The sequence below is a fragment of the Onychomys torridus genome, chromosome 2 (genome assembly GCF_903995425.1).
Source record: "Onychomys torridus chromosome 2, mOncTor1.1, whole genome shotgun sequence".
In the NCBI taxonomy this organism is placed as follows: domain Eukaryota; kingdom Metazoa; phylum Chordata; class Mammalia; order Rodentia; family Cricetidae; genus Onychomys; species Onychomys torridus.
Genome location: NC_050444.1, coordinates 36,730,726 through 36,746,901, shown reverse-complemented (window position 1 = coordinate 36,746,901; position 16,176 = coordinate 36,730,726). Strand labels below are relative to the sequence as shown.

Genomic DNA, 16,176 nt, shown 5'->3' with positions numbered 1-16,176 from the left:
CCTGCATGCCAGAAGAGGGCATCAAATCCTATAACAGATGATTGTGAGCATCATGTGGGTGCTGGGAATTGAACTCAGGACCTCTGGAAGAGAAGCAGCGCTCTTAACCACTGAGCCATCTCTCCAGGCTGCCCTACTCATGTTTCTGATTGTGTCTGTGCAGTGTGCAGAGAAAAATACTTCCAAGACATAGCTTTTAAAAAAAAATCTGTCACCATCACAGCATTTCACTAATCATGAACAGTGCTAATGTTTTCCACCAAGGCGGAGGTTTTAATGACATTTCTGTGCTGCAAAACCTGATGAGTTGGTGAAGTTGGAAAGCCAGGAAATGCAGCTCTGTTGCTAAACATCTGAGACATGGGGCAAGAAAAGAGCAGGGTTCGTTCAGCTAGTTCTATAGCAGGGACTCATAAGTACCAAATGCACAAACGTGGTAGTACAAAAAGGGACCCAAGCTTGGCAGGAACAGCCAGGAAACCAAGTTCTACTTCCCTGAAGATTACCAACTGGTGAAGTCCTGCTCTCGTGGGTAGATGGCAACTTCTAATGAATGAACAAGCTTATGTGCTCAAATCTTACAGACTTTGGGACCAAGATTTCAGAGGTCTTCCAATCTCTCCTTATCTCCTCATCCTAGGAACAGAAAAACAGACTCATGAACACACACACACACACACACACACACACACACACACACACACACACACACACACACACGCCTCATACAACACTTCTGAGTCTTGTGCCAAGCTACTACTTACAGAAATTGTCTAGCTTGGGAAAGAGAAAGGGGCAAATGAGTCAGAGTAAGACTACCCACTTCCTGGTCTAGTTTCACTGTGGGCCAAAAATTCATTCTTAATTTTACATATTTCCAAAGATGGGCTTGTCTCTATTTTATGTGTATGAGGTTTTTGCCTGCATGTATTTACATGCACCATCTGTGTGCTGTGATGATGAGGGCCAAGAGAAAACAGAGGATCCCCTGGAACTACAATGATAGAGTTGTGAGCCACCGTGTGGATGCTGGGAATTGAACCCAGGTCCTGTGCTCTTAACTACTGAGCCATATCTCCAGCCACTAATTTTATAGTTTTTAATACCATTAAAATTAGATATCTTTCAAATCAAATCTGAACAAACCCTAAGACAAACCAAGGATCAATATGCAATTCAGATCCTGCCTGCCTGGCTGCCTTTTATGGTGACAGTCAGTTCCTGCCTGGCAGTTACCAGAGCTATACTGTGGCAAGAGGAGGAGATGAAGACAAAGCCTATGGCTTGGCCTTCCATGAATAGTCTTCAAACCTAGCGGGCGAGACAAGACAATCAGAGGCCACAGTGGCAATAACAGTGAGTGCTATATGGCATCTCAGCTTACACTGCTGAGAGCAAAGACTGTAAATTGAGGATGGAAAAGATGGGACTGGTGCTGGTGCAAGGGGAACTTAGAATGCTAACGTGTGGAGCAGAGAATACAAGTAGACATTTCTAGGCCGGGAACAGCAGGCATTAAAAACTGGGAGAAGATGCCGCAGTGGTATTTGAATGAATGGCCCCAATGGGCTCCTATGTTTGAGTACTTACCTCCCAGTTTATAGAATTGTTTGGAGGTGTGGCCTTGTTAGAGGAGGTGTGCCACCAGGGACAATGTTGTGGTTCCAATAGACTCCTCTCCCAGTGTCTCTCTCTGCCTCCTTCTTGTGGATCAGTGTAGCTGGAGAGCTTCTCTCCAGCCCCTACCAAGCCCTGTCAGTCTGACAGGCCACTTATAAAATAATCATTCAGACGCTTATATTATTTAAACTGTCTGGCCTAATGGCTCAGGCTTCTTGTTATCTAGTTCTTATATATTAAATCAACCCAATTTCTATTAGTCTATAAGGTGCCACGTGGCTTGTGGCTTACAGGTACCTTACATCTCGCTTTTCATGTCTGCAGCTGGCAGTGTCTCTCTGACTCAGCCTTCCACTTCCCAGAATTCTCTTCTCTCCTTGTCCCACCTATACTTCCTGCCTGGCTACTGGACAATCAGTGTTTTATTTATTAACCGATCAGAGCAACACATTTGACACACAGAACATCCCACAGCACATCAGGATGAGGGTTCTTAGCTGCTGCTGCTGCCACACCTTTGCTCCATCATCAGGGACTCGAAATCTGAAACTGTGAACTAATAAAGGTTTCCTTTAATGAGTTGTCTTGATCATGGTGTTTTATCACAGCAATTGAACAGCCTGAGTAAGTGGGGCTAAGGGGCTCTTTAGTCACATATTACCTGAACAACTAACTGGACTTGGAGCCTCGGCCTTGGTTTATGCTCTCTGGGAAAGTGATCAAAGCTGGGGTACAGGCCATTCATGTCCATAATCTCAGCCCTGAGGCAACTAAGGCAAGAGGGCTGAGGAGAGTTCAGGCCAAACCTGGTTTGCACAGTGAGTTCTGGTCAGCTTGAGCTACAGACTGAGACTCTGTCTCAAAACCTGTCAACAAAAGCATTAATAAACTGTGCATGGTGGTTCATGCCTGTAATCTCAGCACTCTAGAGGCAGAGGCAGGAGGATTGCCTCAAGTTCAAAGTCTGTATGGTCCACATAGCAAGTTCCAGGACAACCAGGGCTGCATAGCACAACTCTATCTTTAAAACAAACAAAAAACAAAGAATGAATGAAAGCAGAAAGAAAATACAAAACTCAAATACAAGAACAAAATGCTACTGGTATATATACTAGCAAAGCTAGATAGATGTTTCTACATACGTAACTATACAGTTATTCCTTGGACATCTGTCCCTGGTGTGTGGTTGTGGGACACACACAAACACTGTAACTATCAGTCTGAATCCTCACGTCCCTCATGTGAAAGAGTTTGCATGGTGTTCATAGGTAGTATATACATATGTTTCTGTACACTTTAAATTACTAGATTGATTGTAACACAGATCCAATGTAGATGCTATGTAAATAGCTGTTATAGCTGTCTAATATAATCTATCTAATAATATCTAATAACTAATTATCTAGGGAATAAATGACCATGAAGACAGTCTGTGTATATTATGTACACAGGAAATTTATTTTTCTAACATTTTTGATCCTTGGTTGATTGAATCTGAGGGTACAGAATCTACAGATATGGTTAGCCAACTCATTGAATATAAATATCATTGAAATTTAAAGTAACTAATTAAATATTAATAACCATGAACTAACAATAACAAATAATATTAATTCTAGTTACCAGATGGTGCTGATTTTATGTCTACGAAATAAATTTGTTTTTATCAGGAATTCATGAACAAAGTTTCAAAAATTAATTTTAATATTAATTTTACTTTATGTGTGTAAGTGTTTTGCCTGCCTCTATATATCTGTCCATTTGCATGCTGAAGCCCACAAAAGTCAGAAGATGGTATCATCTTTCTGGACCTGGAGTTACAGATGGTTATGAGCCACCATGTGGGTACTGTGGGTCCTCTGAAATGGGCAGTTCTCTTAATCTGTAACCCATCCCTCCTGACCCCAAAAATAGTTTAATGAATTTCTGTTGTGTATTTAGTGCTGTGCCTAATATGAATTTGGCATACCTGGAAAAAAATCTGTGCCATGCATTTTTTGGTGTAGATTATGTATCTGAGAACCGTGACGATCTTCCTACAGTGTAGGGCAGGTGTTTGACTCTGGGTGTACATGTAGCAGGCATGGATTCAGGCTATCATTCGTTTTCCAACTGCCTGTAACAAATTGCTAAGTTGTCATTTTAGGCATAAGAAATAAAAATTATACTGATATGGTTTTAGAAAAACACTTGCCCAAGTTTTTACTCAACCATGGAGAAAGGTATATGTATAGACAATTGTGAAAAAGTAAATTCTCTTCACAACCTAGAATTAATTGTTCAAAGTAGCCCAAGTAATAATATTTTGTGAGAGAAACTCTTCATGGTTTTTCAAGAGGGTGTAATTCTCACATTAGACCCAGGGAGTGCTCACATTTTTAACCCCTGTTTTTCAAAAGCGTGTACTGAGATAGAGGCTAAGTAATGCACTCAATGTCACATAACCAGTGAATGCTGTCACCTGAAATTCCACCATCTGCCCCCAGAGACATGTCCAGAGCAGTGTCAAGAAACATGTAGTGCTACCTTGATGTTAGACCATGCCAATCTGACCACAGCCAGATCATCACAGTCAAATGCAGGATGCTTTTGTTAGGTAAGCTGGAGATTGAGCCTAGGGTCTTACTCATACACACACAGACACACACACATACACACACACACACACACACACACACACACACACACACACTCTTCCCCTGAGTCATGATACACCCAGTCCCTTGCCTGAACCTTTCTCCTTCAGAAACTCACAAGGAGCATGCAGAATTAAAGGTGCAAGCATTTCTATGTTCTTCTCAAATGTGTGTGTGTATATAGATAGATAGATAGATAGATAGATAGATAGATAGATAGATAGATAGATTATTATCATATTTGTGAAAGTTCTAGAACTCACCAGCTTCCAGGATGAAAAGCAGAAGGGCTTATCTAAGTAACGCATGGGTGTACCAGATCAGAGAGTTACAGAAGGACTTAATGAGGGTGGGGTAGCAAGAAGAAAGCGGCCCAGCACCATGCCAGCACCAGAGGCCCGACCGCAGGCATAGATGAGATGTCCACTAAGGGTGGGGCCCAGAACTGCCCACATTTAACATGAACTCCAAAGCCAGTCCAGAACAAGAGATTACAGGTCTGTGGAGGGAAGCAATCTGCACCCATGGATGGCCTCTGGGGGTCCCTCTGTGTAGATCAACATACAGTTGCCCTCACCCATGGAGAGGCAAGAAAGCTTCAAGCTTTCCATAAAATCTCTCTTAAACACTATTGTTTTCATGAGAAAGAGAAAGAATTTAAAGGTAAAGGAAATATTGAATTGTGAAATGATGTGTCATTTTCCTATCTATCCTGGTGTTTCCTTGTCTGACTTACACACTCTACATTTACCTGGAGACCGTGTATGTGTTAAAATGTGATATGATAGGCTTCATGAAATGAGGACTGCTGCTTGTGGGAAGTGTCTGCATTTGCTTTGGACACATTTTCACCTTGGAAATGCAGAACAAACAAACTGAACCTCTTGTAAAGGCTTCCTTTGCTACTCATCAAATAACAGCTTTTGGGAAGATTCTATGATTCAGCGCGTTTCCCTTAAAAATAGATCCCACAACCTGAAATTGGATGTCCCTCGACTTTTAAATGTGAGACACACTGTAAATCTTTAAAAGGGGGAACTCTCCTTTATTGGAGCTATGAAATCCAAGCAAAGAAAAGTATGAAATGGTACTAATGGGAAGCCATTCCCTTAAAGAAAAAGCGAAGTGGAAGCTTCTAAAAGAGGGCTGAATTACCCCTATGCTTCAAAGAATTAATGTGGGTTGTCAGAAGATTATGCCTAATGAGACTCTCCTTTTAAGGTTGTGAAAGGGTGACCATCTGAGAGATGAGAGAAATTGCTGACAAAATACAATTGATAACACCTTTGTTCTCCATCACAGGTGCTGAGGGCCAGCCGCCATCAGCTGGAGAAGGTGAATTTGGCAAATGACATGAAGGTTCTTCACGGCAAAATCATCGCAGGGAAGCTTCAAAGGTACTCATCCCAGTTTTCTCCCTTAGCTAAGGGAACTGGAACCACCTGATCACTGTGTGCCACTTTGGCTAGTGGATGGGAAAGTTTAAGAGCTAACAGGAACCAGAGTCCATGGTCCCACTTTTTCTTATGCCCTTGTCCATCTTGGTGGAGGGAGTAAAAGAGGCCTTAAGTGTGGCAGTCACATCATGACATCAGTCCTCAGGAATGCCAGAAACTGTGCATAATAAACAGGTCTCTGAAGAGTCGCATGACTTAACGTGCTATGCTGTTCAAAAACTAGGGAGGATTCTGCCTCACAAGAGTCAAGAAATGAATGACAGGCTAGCTACCTCGGTCATCCCAGTATACTGCCATGTTGGAAGTGCACAAATGTCACCCATCTCGTTCATAGCTTGTCTTCACACTTTCTTGCCTAAGAAGATGTGGGAGGCCAGCTGGGAGACCAGCTCCCACATTTTACCCCAGGGCCCTCTTGAGGAGTGAGGGATAAGAGATTTAGATAGAGGGACAGAGGGAAGAAAAACATATAGAAACACAGAATAGGCTCGAGAGGGCCTGCATCCTTACCTACCAGCCCCTTCTGGCTCTTCTAAAGAGCTATTTATAGGAATGCCAAGGGGTGGATCAAAAGACCTCCCCCCAGCACAGTCAAGTGCAGACCCTTCCAATCGCCTAGAAACCATGCACATGGTCAAGTGATCCTCTAATGCAGCTCTGCTGGGTAAAGCAAGCTCAGATCTCACTAGGAAACCTCTGTGGACCTCCACAAGAAGATAAGGTTAGCACCTAGAATGTCATGGGAGTGGGAAAAACTGTGACAACCAACCACAGCGATTAGACATTGGTCCCAAGAACATGCTCAGGAGTTGGATTCGCTCAGGAGTTGGATTCACTCCAAGGAATTGTTCCTCAAGTGTCGAATTCAAGCCCAGTTCAAGCTTATGCAGTAGAAACTGTTGAGTTCTTTTGGTCTCTGGTTTCTCTTCTTCAACATCCTTCACCTTTCCTTGATTTTCCTTCAAAGACTTGTGTCAGCCCAGGTTGTCTTAGAAACAGTTCTCTAGTCACCAGGAAGTTCATGAATCTCACACAGTGAAATCTCTTCTGCTCTGTCTGGGTTTCAGGTCTGTCTTATGAGGGTGTTTTATTCAGTCTCTCTATGCATCACAAGTGAAGAGGGGAATGACCGGAAGTGTCTGGGCACTCAGGGTGACGAGTGTCAACAGTATTCAGTCCTAGACACTCCCAGCAGCTCTTCTCTGTCTGGGAGCTTTGCAGATGGGGCGGGGTATCCCTATGACAGTCAAGTTAGCCCACTTGTCATCTGCATGTGGAATCATAGAAAGAAAGAGGAGATGTTGAAAAGAAGCCTTCCTTATCAAGCGAAACAAACACTCCTGCAAACAGGGGAGAAAACATTCCCAAACAGAAAAACAAGATCTACACTTAGGGGAAGGTTCTGGAAATGAAATCGGAACCTCCTTAGAGTTCTCTACTTCTTCAGTCAGTTTACCAAACATCTCTTTGTGAACCTCTAGGCCAGTGCATCGGCATTTACCTGGGACCATGGTTGGCCTCGAGTATGATGCCACTGAAAATTAACTACAGAAATTAATTTTCAGAATCACAGAAATGAATGTTGGAAACCTTAGCATTACCCGTTACTTTCCCAAGGGACTACTGAAGCCAGCTGTCCCTTAGCATCTTCTTCAGTTGTTCCGTGTTAGGAAATGGCCACTTCTCTGGAATTCGGTTCTGTTGTTTATCTGAGCAGTCACTTTTCATTTCACACTTTCCTCTTTTTAATGAGAAATTCTTCCCTTTAAGTGATCCTCTCCCTTTCAGTTTTCAGCATAGTCTTTTTATGAGGAAGTAGATTGTTTTCCATATTACCGGATCACAGTCTTTGTTCAACTTTAACATGCAGGACACTTATTTCTTAACAACCTGCAGGCTTCCTGTAGACCTGTTTCCAATCTCCTTTTTCCATATGTGGACTGGAAAATTCAAATTTCAGGCCTGACTGGCTGTACCTCTTCAACCATATCTGTATTCACATCACCTTGATCGTCCTGTCCAGGGAGTTTAGTAGAAGAAAATGGATCCTTTTAGACTGGGTCTGGACAGTTGGGACCATTTTAACATACAAACACACACACACACACACACACATACACACACACACACACACACACACACACACACACATACTCCTAGCATGAACAAGGCAAAGGCCTCAGTTTATTCTCCAAAATCACTAACTAAATAAATCTGCTTCTCTAACTTTAGAGGTTGGCATTTCCTCCAAAATCTATAACTTAAACAACTGAACCATGAGATACTGCAGTCAAACCTTAAGCATCTGTGGATTTGGTGCATTAGTTATTTTGCTTGCCATGCAGTAACATTCTTGGCAGGAACGACCTAAGGGGAGCAGGTTGTCTTGACTCACAGTTTCATGGCTATCATGGCAAGGCACAGTGGCTGCAGCAGCTCTGTCATCTTTGGGTTGAGAGCTCACAGAATAACTTGTTTACATCTTGTCAGTTCAGGAAGAGAGTTTGTGTGAAAGCAGAAGTAGATGTCACCTTCCAGGGGCTGCCCCTAGTGGCCTGTGTCAAATGCTGAACCCTCTCACAGACAGTGTCAGTAGCTGAGGTTCGGGTGTTCAAACACATGGGCCTGTGAAGGTCATTTCACATTTAAACCATTACAGTTGGATTGCCAGAAGATTGACTTTTTAAAACAAAATTCATTTGTTTTTATTTTATGTGTATGAATATTTTGCCCGCATTCCTGGTGCCCACAGAGACCAGAAGAGGGTGTTGTGTCACCTGAAGCTGGAGCTGCAGGCAATTTTTAGCCACCACTTGTGAGCTGAGAATAAGATCCAGGTCCTCTGCTCGGGCAGCCCTTAAGTGCTGAGCCATCTTGGAAAAATTAAAAATTGTTTCAAAATGTTTATTTTGTGTGTGGGGGGGCAGGGGAATCAGAGGGTGTTTATGGGCACCATGTGGGTGTATCTTTCCAGCCCCTGAAAGAGGATCCTTGTTCTAAGGACAGATAAGTTGCAACATGAAAGTCACCAAAAGAACACTGAAAACTCTGTCTCAGGACACTTGGGAACTTTTCAATATTCACATGAAAAATATTTATACATGGGAACAGATTATTAACTTGCATTAAGCACAGTGTCCAGCTAGAAATATGCCTGTCCAAATAGAAATGGTTGGTATTGTCCCTTCTGGGCTCTGATATGGTACTGTTGGACAAGGTTTGGTGCACTTAGGTGAGTTAATTTATAAAGAAGTCCTCCTTGTTTGTAAGGAAATGCCACAAGTTTTTTACAAATACACAAGGTTTGTAAGACCTTGTGTCGCCCTGTTAATGGCTGCTTGTTTTTGTTTTGTGATAGGGTCTCCCATCCGCAGGCTGACATCAAACTCACTGTGCAGCCAGGGACGACCTTGCATTTCTGATCCTCCTACTTACACCTCCCAAGAGTATGAACTTGATGCAGACCCTAAACACTGTTAAATTCATTCATCTTGGTATCTAATTAGCATTTAATGCTTTCCCAAATTCATTTCAGTGTATACCATAGACTATTGTTTTATGAAGATTTTCCCTGAGAGTTTCTCATTAAAGAAGGCAGAAGAATGCTACTAATATTATTTAAAAGTATGCATTAATTGTACAAAAGCATAATAGCTGCCTTCTGTGAAATGTTAAAAAGCATTAAAAGAAAACAAAAAAATTGCACACAATTCAAATGCATCAGTCTTTTCTGTGTGAATACACATTTGGTATAATAATAGAAAAATGCTGCTGTGTGGCTGCTTTTAGGTTTTAACTCCTTGTTTTTAGATGTTACCATGCTGGGCATTAAATCCTGCCCAAGCACTTCAGCTTCCTCCAACAGCAGCAATTCTACATAGTAGTGTTTAGTGTCTCCAAGAACCATACACAGGAAGATAGAGAATTTTATTCTGATCATCCTCCTCTTTGTAACAAACACCTTATAGTTTGTGCATAGCCTTCTTAGTTCTCTTTGACTTGTGTATAACTCTCTCTTACATGGGCTGGGACACATAAGTAGGTTTTGCTTTTCCCCCACAAGACACAGCATTCCAGAAGCAGAGTGGATAGGAAGTCTACGTGGCTGTATTCCAGTGCTGCTTTTTAAACACATCCTCTGCATTGTCCCTTTACCCTTTTGAGTCTAAAAGATTTTGACAAGTGTCTTCAATAAAAATATAATAGAGGAAAAGTAACGTATGTTTGTATACCTGTGTGTACATAGTTGAGCAGGTCCCTTTAGACAGCACATCCTCAAATCCAGTGAGTTTGTGGGTTTGTTGGGTTTTGTTTGTGGTGCTGAGGATGCAACTATCTGAAGGTGGATCTCTCTACTCTGGACTCCATTCGCAGCCTGGTGAGTTTGCATTCACAGAAGACAGTTGATACCAATGGGCTGAGAAGCACAGGTCTGTTGGCTTGTACTGTCTCTAGCTGGCACAGCTTCTATTCTCATTCAGTCAGGACCTGTCCCAGCATTCAACAAGGCTATGGCTCAGCAGCTCTGGCTACCAATAGAGCAGTGCTTTGTTTCCCAGGAAGAAGCCAGTTATAGGGACACCGCCTGGTCAAGGAAAGCCTCTCTGTCCTTGCAGAGATACATTCCGACAAGAAGTTAACAGGAAGAGAGCTACTTCCCTGTGGAGAGAATGTAGTCCAATTATGTTGAGGGTTGGGGCTTCGAGACATTCACAAGTGACCATCAAGAGAAAAAGAATGGGATGATGTCACTCTTTGCCAGGACAATCACTGAAATGAAATCAGGTCACACAACAATAGTCTTGTTCTGTGCTTGGAGCCAGAAGTTGTTAGAACAGAGGCCTGTGCTGTGGTGTTTCTCAGAAAGGATCTCAGGACCGCTACTCACGTGATCACGACTCCCCCTAAACCCTGAAGGCACACCAGAGAAGCAGAATCTTTCCATCTGATGCGGAAATGACCCACACTGGGGTCTGATCACTTGTTTAAGATGACTATGTCACAATTCACTATTATAAAAAAAAGTGTCCTGGTTCTTGCGACACGTTTTCTGCAGGGAAACAATACTGTCACACAGCTTGGGACCAGATCCGAGCGTTCCTTCTTTTGGAGAATTCTGACTTGCACACTCCAGTCAAGATGTATTCCTCTGTTTCAGGAAGCCACTTTCTGAAAGGCGGCACTGTCCTGTGCCACATTAGAGCATGTTTAGGGCTTATTAACTAGGCTTAGAGAGAACCATTTGGTCTGTTAGTTGATCCTGTGTTCCTAGTTTCAGTGACAAACATATTCAATTTTATATTTCTTCTCTCAGGAATATCCTAATTTGACCTCATTTATCCGCTTACATTTCACAAGAGTGCATGGTAATCACCAGTGAAGGGTAGACTTTCGAAGAAGCCATCCCCAGAATAATTAGACAGAAAGGTCAAATCTAGCGTCACTGCATTAGTAAAGCTTCAGAGAAATTAGCCATTGGCCAGGCATTCTTCTACTTGGTTTTAGTAGTGAAATGGAAATACTTTTTGCGGGTGCTTTACAGAAATGCGTTGCTTGAAGACTTGTAGAAAATGCTCATTCTGAGTACAACCTGTGGCCTTCAAGGGCATGAATGTACTCGGTTCTTGTCTTTGTCATAGTTACGTGAAAATGTAAAAGAAACACAATGACATGGGAATTCATTTTCATTTTGCGATTTTCTTCTTGAATTACTCAGGAGTCTTACCTTGTTCGCTAAGGTATTGGAGATATTGTGATCTAGATGTGACAAATGAGTTTGACTTCTTTTGACTCCTGCTTCCAAAATGCAGAGAGGATCATATAGATAGTCTTGTATCTAGGGGCAGATTCTAATGTAAACAGCAATTTCTACCACCTACATTTGGAGATGAAAGGTGGACTGACTACAGGATGTTTGGGAAAAGATAATTTTTGAAACATTAATTTTTTTATTAATTAACGTGTATGTGTGTGTATATGCATGTGTGTTCTCAGGGAGGCCAGAAAGGGAAAGTGGATTCCCTGGAGCTGGAGTTACATTGGTTGTAAGCCTTCTGATATTGGTGCTGGAATCTGAACACAGGTCCTCTGCATGAGCAGTAAATACCCTTAACTGCTGAACCATCTCTTCAGTCCCAGGGTAATTATTTTAAATTTAAAAGTAAATAAATATTTCTGAACACATTGTCAGCACTATCATAAGCTCCAAGATTCCCACTTCCCTTTTCCTTCCTGTTTGTTCTTGTATAACATCTTAGCCCCTTGTCTACTGGCAGCGTATACCAGCATTTAAACTGCGCAGAGCTCTTTAAGCAAATCTATTTACAAATTAAGTAATTTAGTACTGACATCTTTTAATGAGATTCACAATCAAATTAATTTGAAGAGATATTAGCTTTTACATTTTTTAGCAATAAGGGAGTTGATGGATTTTTGTATGCTGAGAGGAGGATGAAAGGGGGGTGGAGGGAGGAAGGAAGAAGAAAGCCTAAATGGCCTAGGTATTTAATTAATTTAATTAATCCATCCACATCCTACAATTCATAGGCACCTAGTCCAGCCAGAGGCACATGTGTGATAGTGTTTGGCATGACAATGGCCAGTTACCATTCTGAGAGGCCAGTGCTGCGCTATGTGGATTACAGGGATTTTGTCTCCTGAAGATAAGAACATGGAACTGAGAACCAAGAACTTCTGCTGGAGCTGGTGTTAGGCAGTCAGCCTCCTACTTTCTAGGGAATTAGAATGTACTCTTCTCATTTCCCCTCACTGGCATGTTGTAAATAAAGCACTCTGGGGGGAAACAGCCGCAGGAAGCCACTCAAACATAACCCCCGGCTATTGTAATATGAAAAGACTAAGGCGTTGTGTGGTGATCATTAGTTCCCATCATAATGTGTTGTTCCCAGTACCTTATTTCTCCCTCATTATTCTTTCAGTTCGATGTCTATCTGCCAGTAAACTAATCCCAGTGTGTGCTTTTGATGGTTGGCACATATTCAAAACTATTTTGCAAAGAAGAGAAGCTGTGGAATCCCCAGGGTTCCAACTCCATGTTCAGTGCTAGAGAATTCTAAATCAACCAAAATAGAATAAAGACTATTTATGAGCTTGAGCATTAGAAGCGAAGAGGATTGGTAAGGACATAAATGTGGTCGCAGTTGTTGAAGTTCAGCTAAGGATTGGCTCTGAGACTTCAGACAATTAGCAAGAAGACGATGGTAAGGTCAGCTCCCAGGACAGGAGTTCTGCTGCTTTTAATGTCTTGTTGATCGGCTCCTACCATGCACTAAAAATGGTTGAAAGACTGTCTTTATCAGGATCCTCTGACAGAAGCCAGGAACCCCCCAACTCAAAAAAAAAAAAAAAAAAAAAAGATTTCCGACAGCGTGCTCAAGGAGTCTTGTCATGGACTGCTTTCTCCCAGGGAGATGTTCAGTTGTTGTGTTAGCCTTTCCTATTCTCAAGCATTGATTCATAGAACTTCTTTCAAATTTGTGGTATCCAGGATCTCAGCTTAGTAGTGCTGAAATGTCCCTTCCAGGTGAAAAGAGAGGAATGTAGTTTACATTTCTCATTTGGAAGTCCATCCAGTTTAATGAATTTTCTCCCTGCATGTGAAAATATTAAGACAGAGATCATATGACATGACTTGTGTACACATGTATGAGCATCCATTCTAGCAACAGTTAATCCCTCAAAGTGACCGACAATAATTCTATCAAAAAATTGGGCTTTTGTTAAGCAGCAACTCATAGGCAGTAGATCCTTGCAATTGACCCAGTCATAATTAGACTAGGGTATTGGCTTTTGTGGCTATCTAAAAATATATGCATGATGCCCACGGAAGTGGCGTAAAGGACACTTCATACTTCAGGGAGACTTCAGGAGAGTTGCAGGAGTTCCCACCTGCAAAGATGTCTTCCCTGAAATCCAAATCCTTCTCTTTTATCCCTTTATACTGACCTGTGAGAAAAATGAACAGAGATTAGGGATACAGACTGATGCCTGGGTTTGGATCCCTGCACTGCTATTTTCTAACTGTGGCTTCATTTCTTTGTGTTGGGTAAGATGGGAATGTGTTCCAAAACCTTATTTACTGAAAGTCTCCATCGGATCCTCAGTGTGACACTCAGAGGTGGGCTTTTAGGAAGTGATGGGATCAGGAGGAATCTGCCCTGATCCATGGATTAGCCCATTAGTGGATTCATAATCTAATGACAGCATTGGAAGGTGGTGGAAACTAAGAAAGATCTTGGCTGGAGGAACAAAGTCACTAGGAGTGTGCCCTTGAAGGGTAGACATCATCCCTGATCTATCCCTTCCTCTTTCTCACCATCTCTCTCTCCTCAGTCTCTCATTGTCACTCTTGACCTGCTTCCTGGGTGTCCTGGGCTGAGAGACTTTTTCCCCTACCACCCTGCTCCTGCCTTGTCCTGGCCTGAAAGCAATGGAACCAGGTGACCAGGAACTAATGGAAACTGCTGGCCCCCTGTACCATAATCGTCCTCATTTAAGTTGCTTGTCTCAGGGACTACACAGTGACTAATACAGAAGACTAAAGGAAGATTCAAAGGTGGAGAAAGAAGAACTGAGTCTAAGTGACCACAAAGGGCTGAAGAGATAGACAGATGGACGCTTTGATGGAAGAAATCAGTGAGACCCAGGATAGGAGGCCCTTGGACCTCTGATTAAATTCATTATAAGACTGTCGTAGAAAGGAAAATGAATCTAGTGGATAAGGCAGTGAACACAGAGTCTCCACTTGTACCCCGTGCTTTCCCTGTCAGCTTGTCTCTCCTCTTCTCGAGATGCCAGAGGCTCCAGTCATCTTGCTTCTGGTAGAAGAGGAAGGTGCAAGGTTGCTGAGTGTTCCAGGCATGTGCACAGGGCAAAGAAAAAGAAATAGGGAATTTAAACAAGGAAGGTTCTCTATCGAGGAGTTATCCAAAATGCTTGTCTATACATACTTTAGATTTCAGGGTTTTTTCTGTTTTAGAATAATTACACACATCGTGAGATCTTAGAGGTGAGACTCAAGTCTAAACACAAAATGCATTTGTATTTCATGTAAACCTTGAACACACAGCCTGATGGCAATTTTCTACAATATTTTTTGAGAACTTTGTCCATAACATCATGGGTTGTTTCTGCTTATCATGCAGTGTGGGTGCTAAAAGTTGAAAGTTCTCAATTTTAAATTTATCAAAAGCCTATGGCTTATAGTTTTGTTTATGGCATTTACTACTCTGTTCTCACCATGTTTATAGCTAATTGAGCCTTTGACTTTTTCATTAATTATTTCTTAAAGTATTTTTTTATTATCACCACTTTTTCCTAGACTGCAATTGTAGGTGTATCACCATAGCTGATGCTGAAATCAATCCAACCAGTCACTGAGACAGAATTTGTATTTTCAAAGACTTCTATTTCAATGTTCTATTTTTTCTGTTTAATATTTCTTTTTTTAAAACCAGTTGCCATTACTTCATTATGGTCCAATTTTTCTTAAAATTCTTTGTCTTTGTTTGAGATAGGGCCTCACTATGTATATCCCTGGCTGACCTGGAACTTTGTGAAGACCAGGCTGGCCTCAAACTCCCAGAGATTTGCCTGCCTCTGCCTCCTGGGTGCTGGGATTGAAGACCATGCCCAGCTTCCTTAAAATTCCTAAATAGATATACAGCTTGTATGTGTAACATGATAAAGTCTTCTCCTTGACTAATTCCATCTTTTTTATCTATTTTTACCAAACTAGAGTTTTCCTGCCAGGAAGCATTCTACCCCCACCCCCAAGTTAGGTCCTAAACCTTCTTTTTTTTTTCTTTCCTATTTTCATCCCTGGGGTGCTGGGGATTGAAACCAGGGCCTCAACACATGTTCACAGTACTTCACCATTGAGCTATATCCCTAGCTTTCCTGATCCTGTTAATTTCCTTTTAAGACAAGGCCTCCCTGAATGGCTCAGGCTAACCTTGGGCCTTGGGTTCTCCTGCTTCCTCCTTCAGAGTAGCAAGGGTTAGAGGTTGTCCCAGCTTCTTTATTTCACATTTCTATTGACTCCACCAACTGAACTACATACAGCACTCACCATGATTTTTGTTTTGACCCCATTGGGGACTGAGATCCTTACAGGTAATGATGGGATCCCACTGAGCTCTGCATTCCCAATGGGAAACAGAATGTTTAGTACATTGCACACATTACAGATAATATTGAGTGAAGGAATGAATGACCGTTGTTAATGCTCTCTCCATAATGGTTAAGGTCTATGCATTAGGGGAGACAGATCTAAACACCTATGTGTTTTTATAACAGATGCTTGTTTCAACAACAGAGAACTCAATTGAGCCACCAAAGCCATTTAAGCTAGAAATCAGTGCTGGGGCTGAACTAGTTCTGTACTAAGCTTACTTAATATTCTTTGTAACTCTAGGATTGCACCCAGAAGAAAAAAGTCATGT

General features: G+C 41.9%; 1 protein-coding gene across 2 annotated transcripts in view; it reads left to right on the top strand.

Moving 5' to 3' along the window:
• Sulf1 (sulfatase 1) overlaps positions 1-16,176 on the top strand; it is a 173,080-nt gene that overhangs the window by 37,250 nt on the left and 119,654 nt on the right. For both annotated transcript variants that reach the window (XM_036177976.1, XM_036177977.1), the window contains exon 2: positions 5,559-5,653. The gene's annotated coding sequence lies outside the window, so the exon portion shown is untranslated. The remainder of the gene's footprint in view (positions 1-5,558; positions 5,654-16,176) is intronic.